General features: G+C 39.9%; 1 long non-coding RNA gene across 1 annotated transcript in view; it reads left to right on the forward strand.

Annotated features, from left to right (window-relative positions):
• Positions 1-288: 288 nt before the first annotated feature.
• LOC123379863 overlaps positions 289-22,413 on the forward strand; it is a 38,698-nt gene continuing 16,573 nt past the window's right edge. Inside the window, exon 1 of the long non-coding RNA XR_006584799.1 lies at positions 289-1,136. This is a non-coding gene — a long non-coding RNA (uncharacterized LOC123379863). The remainder of the gene's footprint in view (positions 1,137-22,413) is intronic.

Consider the following 22,413-nt stretch of genomic DNA (forward strand, 5'->3'; position numbering starts at 1 on the left):
ACATTTTAGGTATAAAGAGCACACCACCACCCCCCCTTTATTGAACGTTTTTGAACAAAATAACCCATAAGAAATAAATGGAAAGTTATGTTTATATCCAGTTTTGCGGTTGAATGTCCGAGGGGTCTAGTTCAGTAAGATGGCTGGTTAAAAAAACAAAAAAAGCAGAAACAGACCCACAAATACAGAGAACAAGCTGATGGTTGCCAGAAGCCAGGGGTGTGGGGGGGAGGGGATGGGCAAAATGGGGGAAGGGCAGCGGCAGGTACGGTCTTCCAGTTATGGAATGAATTCGTCACGGGGACAAAAGACAGAGCACGGGGAAGAATCAATGGCATTGGAATAGGGTTGTGTGGGGACAGATGGTAGCCACACTTGGGGTGAGCACAGCATAATGTCTAGAGATGTTGAATCGCCGTGGCGCGCAGGTGAAATCAATGCAACATTGCGGGTCAACCACACTTCTGTTAAAAAACAAAGATGGCTGGTTAACGAATAGATAGATAATAGATAGCTAGGTAGGTGGACGGAGATAGATGATAGGTAGATGGATAGGTAGGTAAATAAAAAGCTTCCCTGTAACAAGCGATAACCGTGAAGTATTAAGATATTAAGATCAGGTAGGATGTACTAGTTATAGGACAGTAGTTAATATAAGGAATTGGCTAGACGGGCATTGGGCAACAAGAAAAGTGTAAAGGGGACTATGGCAGGAAAAGGAAAGTCCCCACAATGTCTACCTCCTAATACCCAGAACCCGTGCACACATCAGGTTTCCTGGCGAGGGGGAAGGAACGCTAAGGGAACAGGTGGATTTAGGGCAGTTCATCAGCTACTTTAAGATGGGGAGAGGATCCTGGAGTACGCAGGTGGGCCCAGTATAATCACAAGCGTCTTTATAAAGCGGAGGAGGAGGCAGAAGGGAGAAGTGGGGAGAGCGCGGTGAGAAAAGGTCTTGGCTCGGCATTTCTGCTGGCTTTGCAGAGCGACGAGGGGCCATGAGCTGAGGAACGCAGGCGGCCTTGGAAAAGGCAAGGAAATGGATTCTCCCCCAGAGCCGCCAGAAGGAACTCAGTCTACCAACACCTTGAATTTAGCCCAGGGAGACCGGCATTGGACTTCTGACCTCCAGAACTGTAAGATAGCATCTCTGTTGTTTGAAGCCATTATGTGTGTGATGATTTGTTGCGGCAGCCACGGGAAATCAATACGGGGACACTGGGTTAACACGGAGAAAGTAATTGCAGGAGGCCACTGTCCCCTGTGAGTCTGAAAGCTCAGAGGACAGGTCTGCAGAGCTGGGGCCCAGACGTCTGGGGCGGGAGTCGGTCCTCTAGCATTTCCGAGGAGCCCGAGGGGGCTGTTTTGGGAGGTGCAGCCCAGCACCAACCACTCTGGAAGGGTGAGGGTCCTGCAAGGCAATGCCCCCAGGAAAGCAAGCCAGGGAAGGCGGAAGTCTGCCCTCCTCCAGCCTCAGTCTCCCTCCTTGCCGCTGCTGGCAGAAACTAACACACAGTCAGCATTTAAAGAAGACATGTCAGAGTGAACATCCTTGTCTTCTGATCTTGAGGAAAAGGTTTCCATTTCTATCCACTGAGTACGTTAGTGTGAGTTTGTCATACGCGGCCTTTATTAAGTTACGCTCCTGCTATAGCCGACCCGCTCAGGGCTTTCATAATGAAAAGATGTTGTACTTTATCAAATGCTTTTTCTGCATCCATTCAGACGACTGTGGGATTTTTATCTTGCATTTTATTAATGTGATGTATTTACTGGTTTGCATCTGTTGAACTATCCTTATGGCCTAGAGAAGAATCCTACTGGGTCGATGGTGTATAATCCTTTTTATGTGTTCTTGCATTCAGTTTGTTAATATTTTGTTGAGCATTTTTATACCTATATTTGTCAGGAATATTGGTCTAGGGTTTTCTTGTAGTGTCCTTATCTGGCTTTGATAATGTTGGCCTTGTAAAATGAATTTGGAGGTATTTCTTCCTTAATTTTTTGGAAGAGTTTGAGAAAGATTCGCATTAACTCTCTTTTGAATGTTTGGTAGAATTCACCAGTTAGATCATCTAGTCCTGGGATTTTCTGTGTTGGGAGGGTTTTGATTACTGATTGAGTCTCTTTGCTCGCTATTGGTTTCTCACCAATGTTAATCAATATAACACTAGAAGTCTTAGCTACAATGACTTGGCAAGGCAAAGAAATAAAAGGCATCCGAATCAAAAAGGAAGAAGTAAAACTCACTATATTTGCAGATGCTGTGATTCTGTATATAGAAAATCTCAAAGACTCAAGCAAAAAGTTGTTGGAAACAATCAATGATTTCAGTAAAGTTGCAGGATACAAAATCAACATACAGAAATCAGTTGCATTTCTACACATCGAGGGTGAATAATCTGAACAAGAAAACTATCTAAATCACAATAATGTTGAAGACAAAACACTCACAAATAAATTTAACCAAGGAAGTGAAAGATCTACACAAAGAAAACTACAAGACTTTGCCAAAAGAAATAGACACAAACACGTGGAAAGACCTCTTGTGATCATGGATCAGAAGAATTAATATTGTTAAACTGTCCATACTACCCAAAGCCCTCTATAGATTCAACACAATCCCCTTCAAAATACCAATGGAAATCTTCACACACACACACCACACACACACACACACACACACACACACACACACACAAATCCTAAAATTTGCACAGAACCATAAAAGACTCCACATAGCCAAAATCATCCCCAGGAAAAAGAACAAAGCTAGAGGTTTCACACTTCCTGATTACGAACTATACTACAAAGCTATAGCAAAGAAAATAGTGTGGTACTGGCACACAAAAAAACAGACACATAGACCAATAGAACAGAACACAGAGAGCTCATTAAACCCTGCTTACTCCATTAATCAATATCTGACAAGGGAGTCAAGAGCACGCAGTGGGGAGAGGATATTCTCTGCAACAAATGGTGTTGGGAAAACTGCATGAACACGTGCAGAGCAATAAAACTGAACCCATATCTTGTACTGCCCACAAACAATCTGAAATGGATCAAAGACTTAAACATAGGACCTAATACTATGAAACTCCTAAAAGAAAGTGAAGGGAAGAAGTTCCTTGACGTTGGTCTTGGCAATGATTTTTTGGACCTGACATTAAGCCTAAACAAAAGCAAAAATCAATAAATGGGATACATCAAACTTAAAAACTTCTGCACAGCAAAAGAAACAACAAAATGAAAAGGCAACCAACCTACAGAATGGGAGGCTTTTCGCAAACTATGTATTAGGTAAGGGATTGATATCCAAAACCTATAAAGAACTCCTACAACTCAATAACGAAACAAACAATTCACTTTAAAAGTGGACAAAAGAACTAAATAGACATTTTTTTTCAAAAAAAAAAAAAAGGCACCAAATGGTCAACAGGTACATGAAAAGAGGTTCTGCATCATTAACCAAGGAAATGAAAATCAAAACCACAATGAGATATAACCGCCTGCCTATTGATGAGACCATCATCAAAAAGACAAGAAATAACAAATGCAGGTAAGGATGTGAAGAAAACAGAACAGTTGTGCTCTAGTAGTAGAAATGTAAATTGGTGCAAACACTGTGGAAAACAGTATAGAAATTCCTCAGAAAATTAAAACTAGAACTATCATATGACCCAGAAATTCTACTTCTGGGTATTCAAAGAAAATGAAAACACTAATTCCAAGACCCACATACCAGCATGTTCACTGCAGCACTGTTTACAATAGCCAAGATATGGAAACAACCTAAGTGTTTCTCAATGAATGAATGGATTTTAAAAATGTGGTGTGTGTGTGTGTGTGTGTGTGTGTGTGTGTGTGTGTGTGTATGAATATTATTCAGCCATGAGAAAGGAGGACATCCTACCATTTGTAACAACATGAATGGACCTTGAACACATCATGCTAAGTGAGCTAAGTCAGAGACAGAGAAGTCCTGTGTGATATCACTTATATGTGGAATTTTTTTTAATTAAACATATAAAATGGTGGTTATGAGGGCTGGATAGGGAGGGACAGACAGATGTTATTTAAAGGTACGAAGTTATAAGTAGTAGATAAGCCCTAGAGATACAATGCACAGTACAGTCAGTATAGACAACAGTATTGTATTACAACCATCTAAGTTGCTAAGGTGGGGCTAGATCAGTGGGAGAAGGATGCAGCTCTTGATCTCAGGGTTGTGAGTTCAAGCCCCACATTGAGTGCAGACAATACTTTAAAAAATAAGAAAAATCTTTAAAAAAAATCTTTACGTTGCTGAGGGACGAGAACTTATTCTTCCTACTAAAAAGAAAACATATTTATGTAATGTAATAAGTAGTTAATTATCACTACGATGGCCATCATATTCTATAAGTGTATCCAGAAAGTTTCCAGAGTCCCAGCCCCATCACCACAAAGCTCTAGAAACAACTTTGATGCTAACAGACAGCGTGCATAACTGGCAAGGCAACTTAGAAGTCATTACTGAAAATTTTCACTTCTAAACCATCGTAAAAATGCATTTAAAAATCCCAAAGAACAGATAAATAAACTGCTCACATGCATATGGACTTTATTCAGTGATAAAAAGCAGTGAGCTCTTAAGCCACAGAAGGGCATAGAGAAATCACAAATGCCTATTGCTAAGCCAAAGAAGCCAGAAGAAGCTGTGTGATTCCAAGTCTATGGCATTCTAGAAAAGGTAAAACCATAGATAGTAACAGGAAAACCATTAGTGGTTACCAGGGACTGGTGGGAAAGGAAGGAGAGATAAATTGATGGAGCTCAGGGGTCTTTTAGGGCAGTGAAACTTCTCTATAGGGTACTATAGTGGTGGTTACATGGCATTATTTTTTTTTAATTTTTAATGTTTTTATTTATTTTTGAGAGACAGAGTGTGAGCAGGGGAGGGGCGGAAAGAGAGGGAGACCCAGAATCCGAGGCAGGCTCCAGGCTCCGGCTGTCAGCATAGTAGCCGACACAGGGCTCGAACTCACGAACCACAAGATCATGACCTGAGTGAAAGTCAGACACTTAACTGACTGAGCCACCCAGGCATCCTGTTAACTGGCAATATACATTGGCCAACCCATAGAACATACCATACAGAGTGAACCCTAATGTAATCTGTAGACCTTAGTTAAGAACAATGTATCAATATTGTTCATCAGTTGTACCAAATGCACCTCCCAAATGCGAGATGTCAATAATGGGGGAATCTAGGCAGAGGGGAGAGAGTCAGTGGGTATACCAGAACTCAGTACTTCCGTCACAATTCTTCTGCTAACCTAAAATTGCTGGGGGGAAAATAAAGACTGTTAATTAAAAAACAAAGACCTCAAGGAATAAACTTAAGAAATATATAAGACTCAGAGAGAAGTTTTTTTTAACTCTCCTGAGAAAAATTAATGAAAATTTGAGTGACTAGAGAATCACCTCCTGTTTTGGGGTAGGATGACTCCATATGGTAATGATGTCCTTTTTCCTGAGATCATCTGTAAATTTAATTCAATCTGATAAAAGCTTTCTTTTCCTTAGAATCTGAAAAGACTTATTTTGAAACTTGCCTGTAAGAATTAACACGTGAGAATAACCATGGCATTTCTGAAGAGAAACAAGGGGGCACGTGGCATACAAGGCATTAAAGCTACCTTCTTTGTTTTTTAACTTCGAAATGTTTATTTTTGAGAAAGAGAGCATGAGCAGGGGAGGGGCAGAGAGAGAGAGGGAGACGGAGCATCCAAAGTGGGCTCTGCTCTGACTGAAGTGAGCCCAATGTGGGGCTCGAGCTCACAAACTGTGAGATCCTGCCGTGAGCTGAAGTCAGACGCTCTGCCCATGAGCCACCTGGGGGGATCCCTAAAGGTATCTTAACATATAGGGGACACCTCTTGTTCTTGCCACCCAGAATCCACTCACCTTTATCCTCCTCTTCTGGTGACACTGCCCACTCTACCTTTACACAACCAGGTTCCCCACCTCAGCCAAGCTCTTTGGCTGAAGTTGAGTCCATGCCTACTTGGACTCGTGCCTGCCCAGGGATAGGCACGTGACCCAATCAATGCCCACGAGAGGCAACGGGGCTTATACTGCAGCCAGAGAGGAGCAGGATGGGCTTCATGGACCTGATGTCACTGGCCAGACTGAGAACAAAGTCCAGTGATGGAAGAGAGGAAGGAAGGAAGGATGGATGGATGGATCTTGGTGACTGTTAGCACCCCCTTGTCTTTTTCAGTTACTTGAACCAATATATTCCCCTGTCACATAAACCAGTTCAAGACGGATTTTCCATCACCTTGTCACCATGAGGCAGCATACATAAAGTAGCTGATTTTTATGTTTAAATCTTCCAACTGTCCCGGCACCTGGTGGCTCAGTCAGTTGAGTGTCCAACTTCAGCTCAGATCATGATCTTGTGGTTGGTGAGTTCAGGCCCCACATCGGACTCACTGTTGTCAGCCTGTCAGAGCAGAGCCTGCTTCAGATCCTCTGTCCCCCTCTCTCTGCCCCTCCCCTACTTGCACTCTCCCCCCGTGTAAAATATAAATATTAAAAAAATAAAATAAAATCTTCCAGCTATCTGCTATTCACTTTGATATATACAATGAGGTGTCTTTTTTAAATCCACATTTTGAGGTTTTTTTTAATGTTTATTTAGAGAGAGCATGAGCTGGGGAGGGGCAGAGAGAGAGAGAGAGAGAGAAAGAGAGAGAGAGAATATCCCAAGCAGGCTCCACGCTATCAGCTCAAAGCCCGACATGAGGCTCGATATCACGATCTGTGAGATCATGACCTGAGCTGAAATCAAGAGTTGGACACTTAACCGACTGAGCCACCCAGGCTCCCCTTAAACCCACACTTTGAAATTTACTTGATCAGTTATCATTTGTCCAGAAGAACGATATTAGCTGTCCTCGTATTACTGCATTCCAGGTGTGGCTTCTGGCTCTTCCTACATTGGAAAATTTGCTGTAAAGACATCTTTAAAGATGTCCCCAAAGCTCTGCAAACCGTGGGACCCTCTCCTGCTCCTTAATCTTCCTGAATGCTAGTCTGCTGCAGAGTGATTGTTAAAAGGGAAAAAGAAAATTCATCGCTCTAAGAGCTATCCCCACCGTCCAACAGTTGACCCCACCTCTGATCCCCTGGTTGGAAAATGGGAGCCAACGATGGACGTATGCTGCAGAAAGCAGGTTCTGAGGCTCATAAATACGTACGTCCAGGCGACCGGTGAAATCAGCTGCAGTGTTTCAAGTTTCAGAATGTCATCGCAAATGGAGCCCACTTGTAAAAACACTCTCTCCACGGAACATTAGCACTGCCGGAGGGAGGCAGGGGTCTCCGTTAATCCCTTGGACTTGTTACAACAGAGTATAAAAAAGAACCTTTCAAACGGCATTTTATTGACTTTTAACATTCTGGTCACCGCCTTTTGGTTTTTTTGCATTTCCACTGTTATTTCCTCTCTTTTCCCTGCTTTTTATCTCCAAGGTACGTTTTTTTCCAAAAGGACCAAATGAGTCTGAGGAAGGCCAAATCCATAGCAGGATATGGGGGATCTGTTGGTGGCAGAGCGGGAAATGTACTTGCCAGGGAATTGACAAAGCAATCTCTTCCGAGGTGTGATTTCGAGTTTGGGAAACAGCTCAAGTTTGTCTGGCAAGAGGAATAACATTCTGCAGGATGCTTTGATGCAGACACAGTCTCGAAAGGACAGCCTAGAAGGTGTTAGTGATACGCTGAGAGCTGCGGGCGGGGAGAGCCCATGGCTATGTTTCACTCTCTCTTACTGGGACCTGTCAGGTCCTTACGCCACCTGGCTAATTCTTGGAAATCTCTCTCTCCTGAACCAGTGTTTTGGCTTCCATTTGATGTGGCCACTTCTACAAGGGGGCTGTCCGGGGGTACCCGAAGCCAGTGCAACAGAAAAGCGCACATGGCATCAATGTGACTTGTTCAACAGATGTTGCCATCCCTGTGTTTAAGACACAGAGACAAGAACTGATTGCTCCCAACCACAGGGCGTGCGTGCACGGGACCCTCCCCCTGTGTGAGGTGGAAGGGAAGGGGAAGGCCCACGGGCAGCAGAGTCCTGTCCCGTCACCTGGCAGGGTGCTGAGTCTCGGGCTGGACGCTTGGGAACGGTAGCCCCTGGCTCAGATGAACATTGAGATGCTAGGGCCTCAGTTTCCTCCTCTGTAAATGAGGCTCCGAGAGCAACACTTAAGTCCCAGCCAGCTCTCAACATTCCATCCCTGGGGGGCATGGAGAAAAGAGGCAAAATGGGAAGCAGCTCCAGGGCCCTTTAAGACACCCTGCATCTCTCTCCGTGGGTGAAAAGTTTTCAAGCACAGAATCATGGGGGTCCAGACAGATCCACAGGCTGATCTTTGGAATAAACCAAACCTGTGGCTGGGCCTGGCCCTTCCTGCATCCCCAAATCAGTGAGGTCTGGAAGGAAGCCTCAGAAACCTCCCTGTCTGGGCTGCACCCTAGGATGGGCAAAGTGCCACACCTATGGGCAATAATGGGAGCCACTATGGGCCACGAGGCTGTGCCCAAGCACCAGAGGTGGGCTCATAAGTGGGATGGAGGGGTGCATGGGTGGGTGAAGGGTGCTCAGGTAGGTCGGCAGTAAGTGATGGGGGAGTGGAAGGTGAGAGGTAGATGAAGAGGTGGGGGGGGGACGGTGGCTATAGCGTAGGTAGATGATGCCAGATGGGTGGATGTTGGTTGGGATGCTGGGTTGGTGGACGGGGGTGGGAGGTGAAGGGGTGAGCGGATGAGTGAGAGGCTACCATCAAAGAAGCCATTTTCACAATTACTTTTAGAGAGAAACGACCAATGTTTCCAACGATTCCAACAAACTCTCTGGCTTGTGAGCAGTGTGAAAGGCAAGCATTCCTTGTGGGTTTGATGTTTTCCAGCGTGTGAAGCTCACTCTTCACAGAATGTGGATCTTCAGCCAAGATTTACCCCTTCCCGGCTGCCATTTGTATAGTCACACACAGTGCCTGTCTTCCCTTAATGGGTAATTCATTCATTCAACAGCTATGTGTTTAGTATCTAGCTTTTTTTATTATTATTTCTTAATATGAAATTTATTGTCAAATTGATTTCCATACAACAGCCAGTGCTCATCCCAACAGGTGCCCTCCTCAATACCCATCACCCACCATCAACCCTCAGTTTGTTCACAGTTTTTAAGAGTCTCTTATGGTTTGGCTCCCTCCCTCTCTAACTTTTTTTTCCTTCCCCTCCCCCATGGTCTTCTGGTAAGTTTCTCAGGATCCACATAAGAGTGAAAACATATGGTATCTGTCTTTCTCTGTATGAGTTATTTCACTTAGCATAACACTCTCCAGTTCCATCCACGTTGCTACAAAAGGCCGTATTTCATTCTTTCTCATTGCCACGTAGTATTCCATTGTGTATATAAACCACAATTTCTTTATCCACTCATCAGTTGATGGATATTTAGGCTCTTTCCATCATTTGGCTATTGTTGAAAGTGCTGCTATCAACATTGGGGTACAAGTGCACCTATGCATCAGCACTCCTGTATCCCTTGGGCACATTCCTAGCAGTGCTATTGCTGGGTCATAGGGTAGGTCTATTGTTAATTTTTTGAGGAACCTCCACACTGTTTTCCTGAGAGGCTGCACCAGTTTGCGTTCCCACCAACAGTGCAAGAGGGTTCTCGTTTCTCCACATCCCCGCCAGCATCTATAGTCTCCTAATTTGTTCATTTTAGCCACTCTGACTAGTGTGAGGTGGTATCTGAGTGTGGTTTTGATTTGTATTTCCCTGATGAGGAGCAATGTTGAACATCTTTTCATGTGCCTGTTGGCCATCTGGATGTCTTCTTTAGAGAAGTGTCTATTCATGTTTTCTGCCCATTTCTTCACTGGCTTGTTTTTCGGGTGTGGAGTTTGGTGAGCTCTTTATAGATTTTGGATACTAGCCCTTTGTCTGATATGTCATTTGCAAATATCTTTTCCCATTCTGTCAGTTGCCTTTTAGTTTTGTTGATTGTTTCCTTGGCAGTGCAGAAGCTTTTTATCTTCACGAGGTCCCAATAGTTCATTTTTGCTTTTAATTCCCTTGCCTTTGGGGATGTATCAAGTAAGAAATTGCTGCGGCTGAGGTCAGAGAGGTTTTTTCCTGCTTTCTCCTCTAGGGTTTTGATGGTTTCCTGTCTCACATTCAGGTCCTTTATCCATTTTGAGTTTATTTTTGTGAATGGTGTGAGAAAGTGGTCTAGTTTCATCCTTCTGCATGTTGCTGTCCAGTTCTCCCAGCACCATTTATTAAAGAGACTGTCTTTTTTCTATTGGATATTTTTTCCTGCTTTGTTAAAGATGAATTGGCCATACTTTTGTGGGTCCAGTTCTGGGGTTTCTATTCTATTCCATTGGTCTATGTGTCTGTTTTTGTGCCAATACCATGCTGTCTTGATGATTACAGCTTTGTAGTTGAGGCTAAAGTCTGGGAGTGTGATGCCTCCCGCTTTGGTTTTCTTCTTCAACTTGACTTTGGCTATTTGGGGTCTTTTGTGGTCCCATACAAATTTTAGGATTGCTTGTTTTAGCTTCGAGAAGAATGCTGGTGCAATTTTGATTGGGATTGAATTGAATGTGTAGATAGCTTTGGTTAGTATTAACATTTTAACAATATTTATTCTTCCAATCCATGAGCATGGAATGTTTTTCCATTTCTTTGTATCTTCTTCAATTTCCTTCACAAGCTTTCTATAGTTTTCAGCATACAGATCTTTTACATCTTTGGTTAGGTTTATTCCTAGGTATTTTATGCTTCTTGGTGCAATTGTGAATGGGATCAGTTTCTTTATTTGTCTTTCTGTTGCTTCATTATTAGTGTATAAGAATGAGACTGATTTCTGTACATTGACTTTGTGTCCTTTTTTTATTATTATTAAAAAATATTGATGGCATGGTGCCTGGGTTAGAAGCTACCAGGAGCAGAGGGAGGGGCGATTGGAAGTTAATGCTTAATGGGTACTGCGTTTCTGTTTGGGGCGATACCAATCTAGAGATGGATGGTGGCAACGCGTGCACAGTGTAATGAATGTAATTAATGCCACTGAATTGTACAATTAAAGATGATTACAGTGGTAAACTTTATGTTCTATGTATGTTACCTCAATTAAAAAAAAAAAAGGAAAATCCAGTCCCTACTTTCCATGAACTCACAGACTGGTGGTCGTGGTGGGGGTGCTGGACAGATGGGGCAGGGGGAGGGGAAGCTTGGTGGAAATGCTCCTCGGTGGTGAGCTTGGTGGCAACATCCACCCCAGAAGAGTGATGGAAGAGGCGGGCTCCCAGCCGACGCTGGAGACCATGCTGGTGTGATGGCGGGAGTCCTGGGTCAGGGGCAAGGGTCAGCTCGAGGAGAAACTGAGATGATTCTTTTTTCCCCTTTAATTGAAGTAGAGTTGACACATACACCTGAAACTGGTACAGTACAGTGATTCAACAAGTCTGTACATTACACAGCGCCCATCACAGTAAGCGAAGCTACCATCTGTCACCCTACAGTTGTCATTAAACTGATGATGAGTGATGTTGCACATCTTTTCGTGTGTCCGTTGGCATCTGTGTGTCTTCTTTAGAAACACGTCTATTCAGAGGCGCCTGGGTGGCTCAGTCTGTTAAGTTTCTGACTTCCGCTAGGTCGTGATCTCACAGTTCGTGAGTTCAAGCCCCGCGCCGGGCTCTGTGTTGACAACTCAGAGCCTGGAGCCCTCTTCAGATTCTGTATCTCCCTCTCTCTCTGCCCCTCCCCCACTAACACTCTTTCTCTCTCTCAAAAATAAACATTAAAAAAATTTTTTTAAATGTCTATTCAGGTTCTCTGCCCATTTTTAAAGTTGGATTATTAATATCTTTGGTGTTGAGTTGTATAAATTATACATTTTGAATGCTAACCTCTTACCAAATCTATCATTTGCACATATCTTCTCCCATTCAGGTGGTTGCTTTTTCATTTCGTTAATGGTTTCCTTCACTGCACAAATGCTTTTTATTTTGATGAAGTCCCACAGTTTGTTTTTGTCTTTGTTTCCCTTGCCTCAGGAGACATACCTAGAAGAATGTTGTTAAGGCCAATGTCAAATTACTGCCTGTGCTCCCTTGTAGGATTTTTATGGCGTCAGGTCTCACATTTAGGTCCTAAATACACTTTGAGTTTATTTTCATGTATGGCGTAAAAACGCGGTCCATTTTCATTCTTTTGCGTGTTGCTGCCCAGTTTTCCCAGCGCCATTTGTTGAAGAGATGGTCTTTTTCCCATTGCATATTCTTGACTCCTTTGTCAAAGAACAACTGACCGTATGATTGTAGGTTTATTTCTGGGCTCTCTGTTCCATTGATCGGAGTGTCTGTTTTTGTACCAGTGCCATACTGTCTTGATGACTACAGCTTTGTAACATAGCGTGAAGTCCAGAATCACGATGCCTACATCTTTGCTTAGCTTTTTCAGGATTGCTTTGGCTATTTGGGTTCTTTTGTGGTTCCATACATATTTTAGGACTGTTTGTTCTAGTTCTGTGAAAAATGCTACTGGCATTTTGATAGTGATTGTGTTTTAATCTGCAGATTGCTTCGGATAGTATGGACATTTTAACAATATTTTCTCTTCCAGTCCATGAGCATGGGGTGTCTTTTTATTTGTGTCACCTTCCATGTCTGTCTTCAGTGTTTTATAGTTCTCAGAATACAGGTCTTTCACCTCCTTGGTTGGGTTTATTCCTAAGCATTTTATTATTTTTGGTGCAATTGTAAATGAGTTTGTTTTCTTAATTTCTCTTTCTGCTGTTTCATTATTAGTATAGAAAATGCACCAGATCTCTGTATATTGATTTTGCATCCTGTGACCTTACTGAATTCATTAGTCGGTTCTAGTAGTCTTTTTCATGGAATCTTGAGGGTTTTCTATATATAGTATCAGGTCATCTGCAAATAGTGAACATTTTACTTATTCCTTGCCAACCTGGATGCCTTTTATTTCTTCCTGTCTAATCGCTGTGGCTAGAGCATCCAGTACTTATGTTGAATAAAAGTGGTGAGGCTGGACATCCTTCTCTTGTGCCTGACCTTAGGGGGAAAGCTCGCTGTTTTTGACCATTGAGAATGCTGTTGGCTATGGATTTTTTTTTCTTTTTTAAAAAAATTTATTTAAATCCAAGTTAGTTAACATATAGTGTAATAATGATTTCAGGAGTAGAATTCAGTGATCCATCACTTACATACAACACCCAGTGGTCATTTCAATAAGTGCCCTCTCTAGTGTCCATCACCCATTTAGCCCATTCCCCTGCCCACCTCCCCGCCAGCAACCCTCAGTTCTCTGTATTTAAGAGTCTCTTATGGTTTGCCTCCCTCTCTGTTTTTATCTTATTTTTCCTTCCCTTCCCCTATGTTCATTTGTCATGTTTTCCAACGTTTATTTATTTTTGGGATAGAGAGAGACAGAGCATGAACGGGGGAGGGGCAGAGAGAGAGGGAGACACAGAATCGGAAACAGGCTCCAGGCTCCGAGCCATCAGCCCAGAGCCTGACACGGGGCTCGAACTCCCGGACCGCGAGATCGTGACCTGGCTGAAGTCGGACGCTTAACCGACTGTGCCACCCAGGCGCCCCTGTCATGTTTTCCAAATTCCACATATGAGTGAAATCATATGATATACGTCTTTCTCTAACTTATTTTGTTTAGCATAATACACTCTGGTTCCATCCATGTTGTTGCAAATGGCAAAATTTCATTCTTTTTGATCACTGAGTAATATTCCATTACACACACACACACACACACACACACACACACACACACACACACACCACATCTTCTTTATCCATTCATCAGTCAGTGGACATTTGGGATCTTTCCATAATTTGGCTATTGTTGATAGTACTGCTATAAACATTGGGGTGCACATGCCCTTTCAAATCAACATTTTGGTATCGTTTGGATAAATACCTAGTAGTGCAATTACTATTTTTAATTTTTTGAGGAACCTCCATACTGCTTTCCAGAGTGGCTGCACCAGTGTGCATTCCCACAGGCAGTGCAAAAGGGTTCCCCTTTCTTTGCATCCTCACCAACATCTGTTGTTTCCAGAATTGTTAATTTTATCCGTTCTGACAGGTGTGAGGTGGATCTCACTGTGGTTTTGATTTGTATTTCCCTGATGAGTGATGTTGAGCATGTTTTCATGTGTCTGTTAGCCATCTGGATGTCTTCTTTGTAAAAGTGTCTGTTCATGTCTTCTGCCCATTTCTTCACTGGATTGTTTTTTGGGTGTTGAGTTTGATAAGTTCTTTACGGATTTTGGCCTCTGGATTTTTGATATAAGGCTTTTATTACATTGAAGTATGTTCCCTCTAAACCTACTTTGTAGAGGATTTTTATCATGAATGGATGTTGTACTTTGTCAAATGCTTTTTCTGCATCTATTGAAATAATCATGGTTTTTATCCTTTCTCTTATTGATGTGAGGTATCATGGTGATTGATTATGAATACTGAACCACCCTTGCATCCTGGGAATAAATTCCACTTTATTGCGATGCATGATTTTTTTCAATGTATTGTGGGATTCAGTTTGGTAATATTTTGTTGATTTTTGCATCTATGTTCATAAGAGATATTGGCCTATAGTTCCCGTGTGTGTGTGTGTGTGTGTGTGTGTGTGTGTGTGTGTTGTGTGTGTGTGTGTGTTGTGTGTGTGTGTGTGTGTGTGTGTGTGTGTGTGTGTGTGTGTGTGGTGTCTTTATCTGATTTTGGTATCAGGGTGATACTGGCCTCACAGAATGAATTTGGAAATTTTTCTTCTTTCTTTCTTTCTTTCTTTCTTTCTTTCTTTCTTTCTTTCTTTCTTTCTTTCTTTCTTTCTTTCTTTTTGGAATAGTTAACTTTTCTGTAAATGGTTGATGGAATTTGTCTGTGAAGATGTCTGGTCCTGGACTTTGTTTGTTGGGAGTTTTTTGATGACTGATTTAACTTCATTGCTGGTAATTTGGTCTATTCGCATTTTCTTTTTCTTCCTGTTTCAGTTTTTGTAGGTTATATGTTTCTAGGAATTTACCCATTTATTTTAGTGTGTCCAATTTGTTGGTATCCAACACCATTTATTGAAGAGACTCTCCCCCATTGTATATTTTTGCCTCAATTGTCATAGATCTTATTAATATGGCTAACACACATTGTTGCATTAGTTTCAGGTATACAGCATAGTGATTCCACAAGTGTATACAGTTTGCTACATTCACCAGACGTGTAGCTACCATCAATCTCCATATAGTATTTTTTACTATATCCCTCATGCTGTGACTTTTATCCCTGTAACTTACTCATTCCATAACTAGAAGCCTGTATCTCCCACTCCTGTTCACCCATTTTGCCCAATCCCTTTCCTCTAGCATCCATCAGTTTGTTCTCTGTTCAGATTTATAGATCTGATTCTGCTTTCTGTTTGTTTATTCATTTGTGGGGTTTTTTGTTGATTCCGTACATGAGTGAAATCATATGATATTTGTCATTCTCAGTCTGACTTATTTCACTTAGTATAATAGTCTCTAAGTCCACCCAAGTTGTCTAAAATAGCACACTGTCATCCTTTTATGGCTGTGTAATATTCTATTGTATATATATACCACATCTTCCTCGTCCATTCATCTATTGATGGACACTCAGGTTTCTTCCCTCCTTTGTCATAGATTTATTGACCATGTAAGCATGGGTTTATTTCTGGGTTTTCTATTCTGTTCTGTTGATCTATGTGTCTATTTTTGTGCCACTACCATACTACTTTGATTACTACAGTTTTGTAGTGTATCTTGAAATCTGAGATTGTGTTATCTCCATCTTTTTTCTCAAGATTGTGTTGACTACTTTGGGTCTTTTGTGATCCCATACAATTTTTTGTCCTAGTTCTGTGAAAAATGCTATTGGTATTTAGATAAAAATTGCAGTGTGTCTAGATTGCTTTGGGTAATATGGATATTTTAACAATATGAATTCTTCCACTCCATGAGTATGGTATAGCTTTCAATTTGTTTATGTCACCTTCAGTTTCTTTCAACAATTTTATGGTCTTCAAAGCACAAGTCTTTCACCTCTTTGGCTAAGTTTATTCCTAAGTATTTTATTCTTTTTGATACAATTATAAATGAATTGCTTTCTTAATTCCTCTTTCTGCTATTTTGTTATTAGTGTATAGAAATGCTACTGATTTCTGAGTATTAATTTTGTATAATACATCTTTACTGAATTCTTCTAATAATTTTTTGATGGAGTTGTTAGGGTTTTTTATATATATTATGTCATCTGTAAAAAAGTGACAGTCTAACTTTTTCTTACCAATTTGGTTGGCTTTTATTTCTTTTTCTTGTCTGATTGCTGTGGCTAGGACTTCCAGTACTGTATTGAATAAATGTGGTGGCAGTCAATATTCTTGGCACGTTCCTGATCTTAGAGAAAAAGCTCTCAGTTTTCCACCATTGAGTGATGTTAGCTGTAGGTTTGTCATTTATAGCCTTTATTTTGTTGAGGTATGTTCCCTCTAACCTTATTTTATTGAAAGTTTTTATTATGAACAGATGTTGAATCTTATCAAATGCTTTTTCTGCATCTATTCAGATGATCATATGATTTTATCCTTTGTTTTGTTAGTGTGGTGTATGACATAGATTTGGCAAATATTAAACCATCCTTGTATGCCGGGAATAAATCCCACTTGATTGTGGTGAATGATCCTTTTAATGTGTTGTTGAACATAGTTTGATATTTCCTTGAGGATTTTTGCATCTGTATTCATGAGGGATATTGACTGTAGTTTTGCAGGGCTAGGGGAGGGGGCATTGTTTTGTTTTGTTGGTAGTGTCTTTGTCTGGTTTTGGTTTCCAGGTAATACTGTCCTTGTAGAATACATTTGGAAGCTTCCTTCCTCTTCTATATTTTGGAATAGTTTGAGAAGAATAAGTGTTAACTCTTCTTTGAATATTTAGTGGAATTCACCAATGTGAATCCATCTGGTCCTAGACTTTTGTTTGTTGAGTTTTTAAATTAATTATTCAATTTTTTTACTAGTAATTTGTCTGTTTGGATTTGCTCTTTCTTTCTGATTCAGTCTTGGAAGATCATACATTTCTAAGAATTTATTCATTTCTTCTAGAATGTCCAATTTGTTGGCAAAAAATTTTCATAGCAGTCTGTTATAATCCTTTGTATTTCTGTTGTGTTGATTGTTACTTTTCCTCTTTCATTTCTCATTTTATTTATTTGGGTCCTCTTTTTCTTGGTGAGTCTATCTAAAGGTTTATCATTTTTATCTTGTGAATGAACCAGCTTTTGGTGTTATTAATCTATTGGTTTTTTAGTCTCTGTTTCATTTATGTCTGTTCTGATATTTATTATTTCCTTCTTTCTACAACCCTGAGATTTGTTTCTTCTTCTTTGTCTAGTTCCTTGAGGTGTAAGACTAGACTAGTTGAGCTTCTTATTTCTTGAGGTAGACCTATACCACCATAAATTTCCTCTTCAAATTACTTTTGTTGCATCTCAAAGATTTTGGACCGTTTGTCTTCATTTTCATCTCCTCTTTGATGTCTTTGTTGACCCATTGGTTATTTAGCCATTTGTTATTGGCCTTCACACATTTGTGTTTTTCAGTTTTTTCTTGTAATTTATTTCTAGTTACATATGGCTGTGGTTGGAAAAAATGCATGATATGATTTTAGTCTTATTCAATTTATTGAGATTTGTTTTGTGGCCATATGTGATCTATCCTGGAAAATGTTCCACAACCAATTGAAAAGAATGTGTATTCTGTTGGTTTGGGATGGAATGTTCTGTTAAGTCCACCTGGTCTGATGTGTCATTCAAGAACACTACTTCCTTATTGATTTTCTGTCCGAATGATCTACCCACTGATGTAAGTGGGATGTTAAAGTCCCCTATTATTGATGTATTACTATCGTTTTCTCCCTTTATGTCTGTTAATATCTGCTTTATGTATTCAGGTGCTCCTATGTTGGGTGCATAGATATTTACAGTTGGTATATCCTCTTGATGGATTAATTCCTTTATCATTACATAATGCCCTTTTTTGCCTCTTGTTACAGTCTTTGTTTTAAAGTCTAATTAGTCTACTATAGGTATTGCTACCCCAGCTTCTTTTTTTCACTTCCATTTGAAGGCAGAATTTTTTTCTATCCCTCCACTTTCCCTCCACTTTCCCTCCACTTTCCCTCCACTTTCCCTCCACTTTCCCTCCACTGTATGTATCAGTAAACCTTAAGTTGAGTCCCTTGCAGGCTGCTGCATGGTCTTATTTTTTTTTTTTAATCAATTCTGCTATCTTTTTTTGGAGCATTTAAACCATTATATATAAAGTAATTATTGATATGTATGTACTTATTGACACTTTGTTCTTTGTTTTCTGTTTTTTCTTGTAGTTCTTCTTATTCCTTTCTTCTCTTGTTCTCTTTTCTTATGATTGAAGACTTCCTATAAGGTTATGCTTGGCTTTTTTTCTCTTTATTTTTTGTGTATTTGTTATAGGTTTTTGATTTCTAGTTACCATGAGGTGTATATGTAATATCCTAAATATGTAGCAGTCTATATTAAGTTGATGGTCACTTAAGTTTAAACACATTCTAAAAAAAAATTTTTTTTACACCCGCTTCCACATTTCATATACATGTCATATTTTACACATTTTTATTCATAATTTCCTTCTAATTATGGCTTTTTTTCTCACTTAAAGAAGTCCATTTAACATTTCTTGTAATGTCAGTGGAGTGGTGATGAACTCTCTTAATTTTTGTTTGGGAAGTTTTTGTTGTTGTGGTTGTTGTGGCTGTTGTTGGGTTTTTTTTGGTGATTCTCTTGGGTAGTTCTTTAAGGTTCCTTAAGGTTACCAAACCCCAAATGCAAGGCTTTTTGTTTTATTTTTGTTTTGTTTGTTTTTATTAAGCTCCAAAGATACAATAGCTGTAAGAGTCATTGAATTAGCATATTTTTTTCACCTATTTCACCCATTGCTGCACCCACCTCCCCTCTGGTAACCATCAATTTGTTCTGTATAATTGTTTGTTTCTTGGCCTCTCTCTCTCCTTTTCCTTTGTTCACTTGTTTTGTTTCTTAAATTCCACATAAGAGTGAAGTCATATTGTATTTGTCTTTCTCTGACTTATTTCACTTAGCATAATACTTTTTAGCTCCATCCATGTTGCAAATGGAAAGATTGTCCGAATAATATTCTGTGTATGTATACATATATATACATACATACACCACTATTTCTTTATCCATTTATCTGTTGATGGACACTTGGGCTGCTTCCATAGTTTGACTATTATAAATAATGCTGCAATAAACATAGGGGTGTATGTATCCCTTCAAATTAGTGTTTTTGTATTTTTTGGATAAATATGCAGTAGTATATTGAATCGTACAGTAGTTCTTTTTTTAATTCTTTGAGGAAGCTCCCTACTCTTTTTCATGGTAGTTGGACCAGTTCGTGTTCCCACCAACAACGCATGAGGGTTTCTTTTTCTCTATATCCTCGCCAACACTCGTTGCTTCTTGGTTTAGCCTAACCATTCTCACAGGTGCGAGGTGATATCTCATTGTGGTTTTGATTTGTATTTCCTTGATAATGACTGATGTTGAGCATCTCTTCATGTGTCTTTTGGCCATCTGTATGTCTTCTTTGAAGAAATGTCTGTTTAGGTCTTCTGTCATTTTTAATTGGATTATTTGCTTTCTGGTGTTGAGTTGTATACGTTTTTTATATATTTTGGGTACTAACTCTTTATTGAAAATGTAATTTGCAAATATCTTCTCCCATTCAGTAGGTTGCCTTTTAGTTTTGTTGACTGTGTCCTTTGCCGTGCAGAAACTTTTTATTTTGATGTAGCCCCAATAGTTTTTATTTCCCTTGCCTCGGGAGACCTATCTAGAAAATGTTGCTATAACTGATATCAGAGAAACTACTACCTGTGCTCTCTTCTAGGAGTTCTATGGTCTCTGGCCTCACATTTAGGTCTTTAATCCATTCTGAGTTTATTTTTTTATAGAGTGTTAGAAAGTGGTCCGATTTCATTCTTTTCTTGTAGCTCTCCAGTTTTCCCAGGACCATTTATTGAAGAGACTGTCTTTTCCCCATTGTATATTCATGTCTCCTTTGTCATAGGTTAATTGACCACATAAGAATAGGTTTATTTCTGGGCTCTGTTCTATTGATCTATGTGTCTGTTTTTGTACCAGTACCATACTGCTTTGATTAGTACAGCTTTGTAATATATCTTGAAATCTGAAATTATGATACTTCCAGGTTTATTCTTCTTTCTGTGGATTGTCTATTTGGGATCTTCTGTGGTTCCATACAAATTTTAGTACTATTTGTTCTAGTTTTGAGAAAAATGCTGTTAGTATTTTGATAGGGATTGCAAGGAATTTGTAGATTGCTTATGGTAGAATGGACATTTTAACAGTATTTGTTCTTCCAACCCACGAGCATAGAATGTCTTCCCATTTCTTTGTATAGTCTTGAATTTCTTTCCTCAGGGTTTTATAGTGTTCAAAGTATAGGTTTTTCACTTCTTTGGTTAATTTCATTCCTAGATATCTTATTGTTTTTGGTGTAATTGTAAATGGGATTTTTTTTTCTTAATTTCACTTTCTGTTGCTTCATTATTGGTGTATAGGAATGCAATAGGTTTCCATACATTGATTTTTGTATCCTGTGACTTTACATTTATCAGTTCAAGTAGTTTTTTTGGTGGAGTCTTAGGGTTTTCTATATATAGTATGCCATCCCAAATAGAGTTTTACTTCTTCCTTTCCAATTTGGGTGCCTCTTCTTTCTTTTTGTTGTTTAACTGCTGTGGCTAGAGCATCCAGTACTATGTTGAATAAAAGTGGTGAAAGTGGGGGTACCTGGGTGGCTTAGTCAGTTAGGTGACCAACTTTTTATTTCGGCTCAAGTCATGATTTCACGGTTTGTGAATTCAAGCCCTGCATCAGGCTCTGCACTCACAGCACGGAGCCTGCTTTGGATTCTCTGTCTCCCTCTCTCCCTCTCTCCCTCTCTCCCTCTCTCCCTCTCTCCCTCTCTCCCTCTCTCCCTCTCTCCCTCTCTCCCTCTCCCCCTCTCCCCCTCTCCCCCTCTCCCCCTCTCCCCCCACTCCCCGTCCCCCTCCCCCTCCCTTTCTCCCTCTTCCTCTCTCTCTCTCTCTCTCTCTCTCTCACACACACACACACACACACACACACACACACACACAAATAAACATTAAAAAAATTTTTTTTTAAGTGGTGAGAGCAGACATCTTTATCTTGTTCCAGATCTTGGGGAAAAGCTCTCAATTTTTCACTATTTGAGTATGATGTTGACTACGGGTTTTTCATAGAAGGCTTTTATTATGTTGAGGTATATTCCTTCTAGATCTACTTTGTAGAGGGTTTTATCATGAATGGATGTTTATACTTTGTCAAATGCTTTTTCTGTATCTATTGGAATAATCATATGATTTTTATCCTTTCTTTTATTGGTGTGGCATATCACAGTGATTGTTTTGTTAATATTGAACCACCCTTGCATCCTGGGAATAAATCCCACTTGATCATGGTATATAATTTTTTAATGTATTGTTGGTTTCAGTTGCTAATATTTTATTGAGGATTTTTTTGCATCTATATTCATGAGAGATATTGGCCTGTAGTTCTCCTTTGTGTGTGTGTGTGTGTGTGTGTGTGTGTGTGTGTGTGTGGTATCTTGATCTGGTTTTGGTATCAGGGTGATACTGGCCTCACAGAATGAATTTGGAAGTTTTCTTATATTTTTGGAATAGTTTAAGAAGAATGTATATTAACTCTTCTTTAAATATTTGATAGAATTTGTGAAGCAATCTGGTCCTGGACTTTTGTTGGGAATTTTGGGGGTTTTTGTTTTGTTTTGTTTTGTTTTGTTTTGTTTTAAGTAATCTCTGTGCCCAGTGTGGGGCTTGAACTTCTGAGAGTAAGAGACACATGCTCTACCAACTGAGCCAGTCTGGTGCCCTCTTTGTTGGTAGTTTTTTGACAACTGATTCAATCTTATTGCTGGTAATTGGTCTGTTCAAATTTTCTATTTCCTCCTGCTTTAGTTTTGGAAGATGATATAGTTCCAGGAACGTATCCATTTCTTCTAAGTTGTCGAATTTGTTGGCATATAGGTTTTCATAATATTCTTTCACAGTTTGTATTTCTGTGGTGTTGGTGGTTCTTTTTCCTCCTTCATTGGTGATTTTGTTTATTTTGGTCCTTTGTTATTTATTGTTTGTTATTATATACTTTATTATTTATTTATTTATTTTTT

This window comes from Felis catus, chromosome C2, assembly GCF_018350175.1.
Source record: "Felis catus isolate Fca126 chromosome C2, F.catus_Fca126_mat1.0, whole genome shotgun sequence".
Classification (NCBI taxonomy): Eukaryota; Metazoa; Chordata; class Mammalia; order Carnivora; family Felidae; genus Felis; species Felis catus.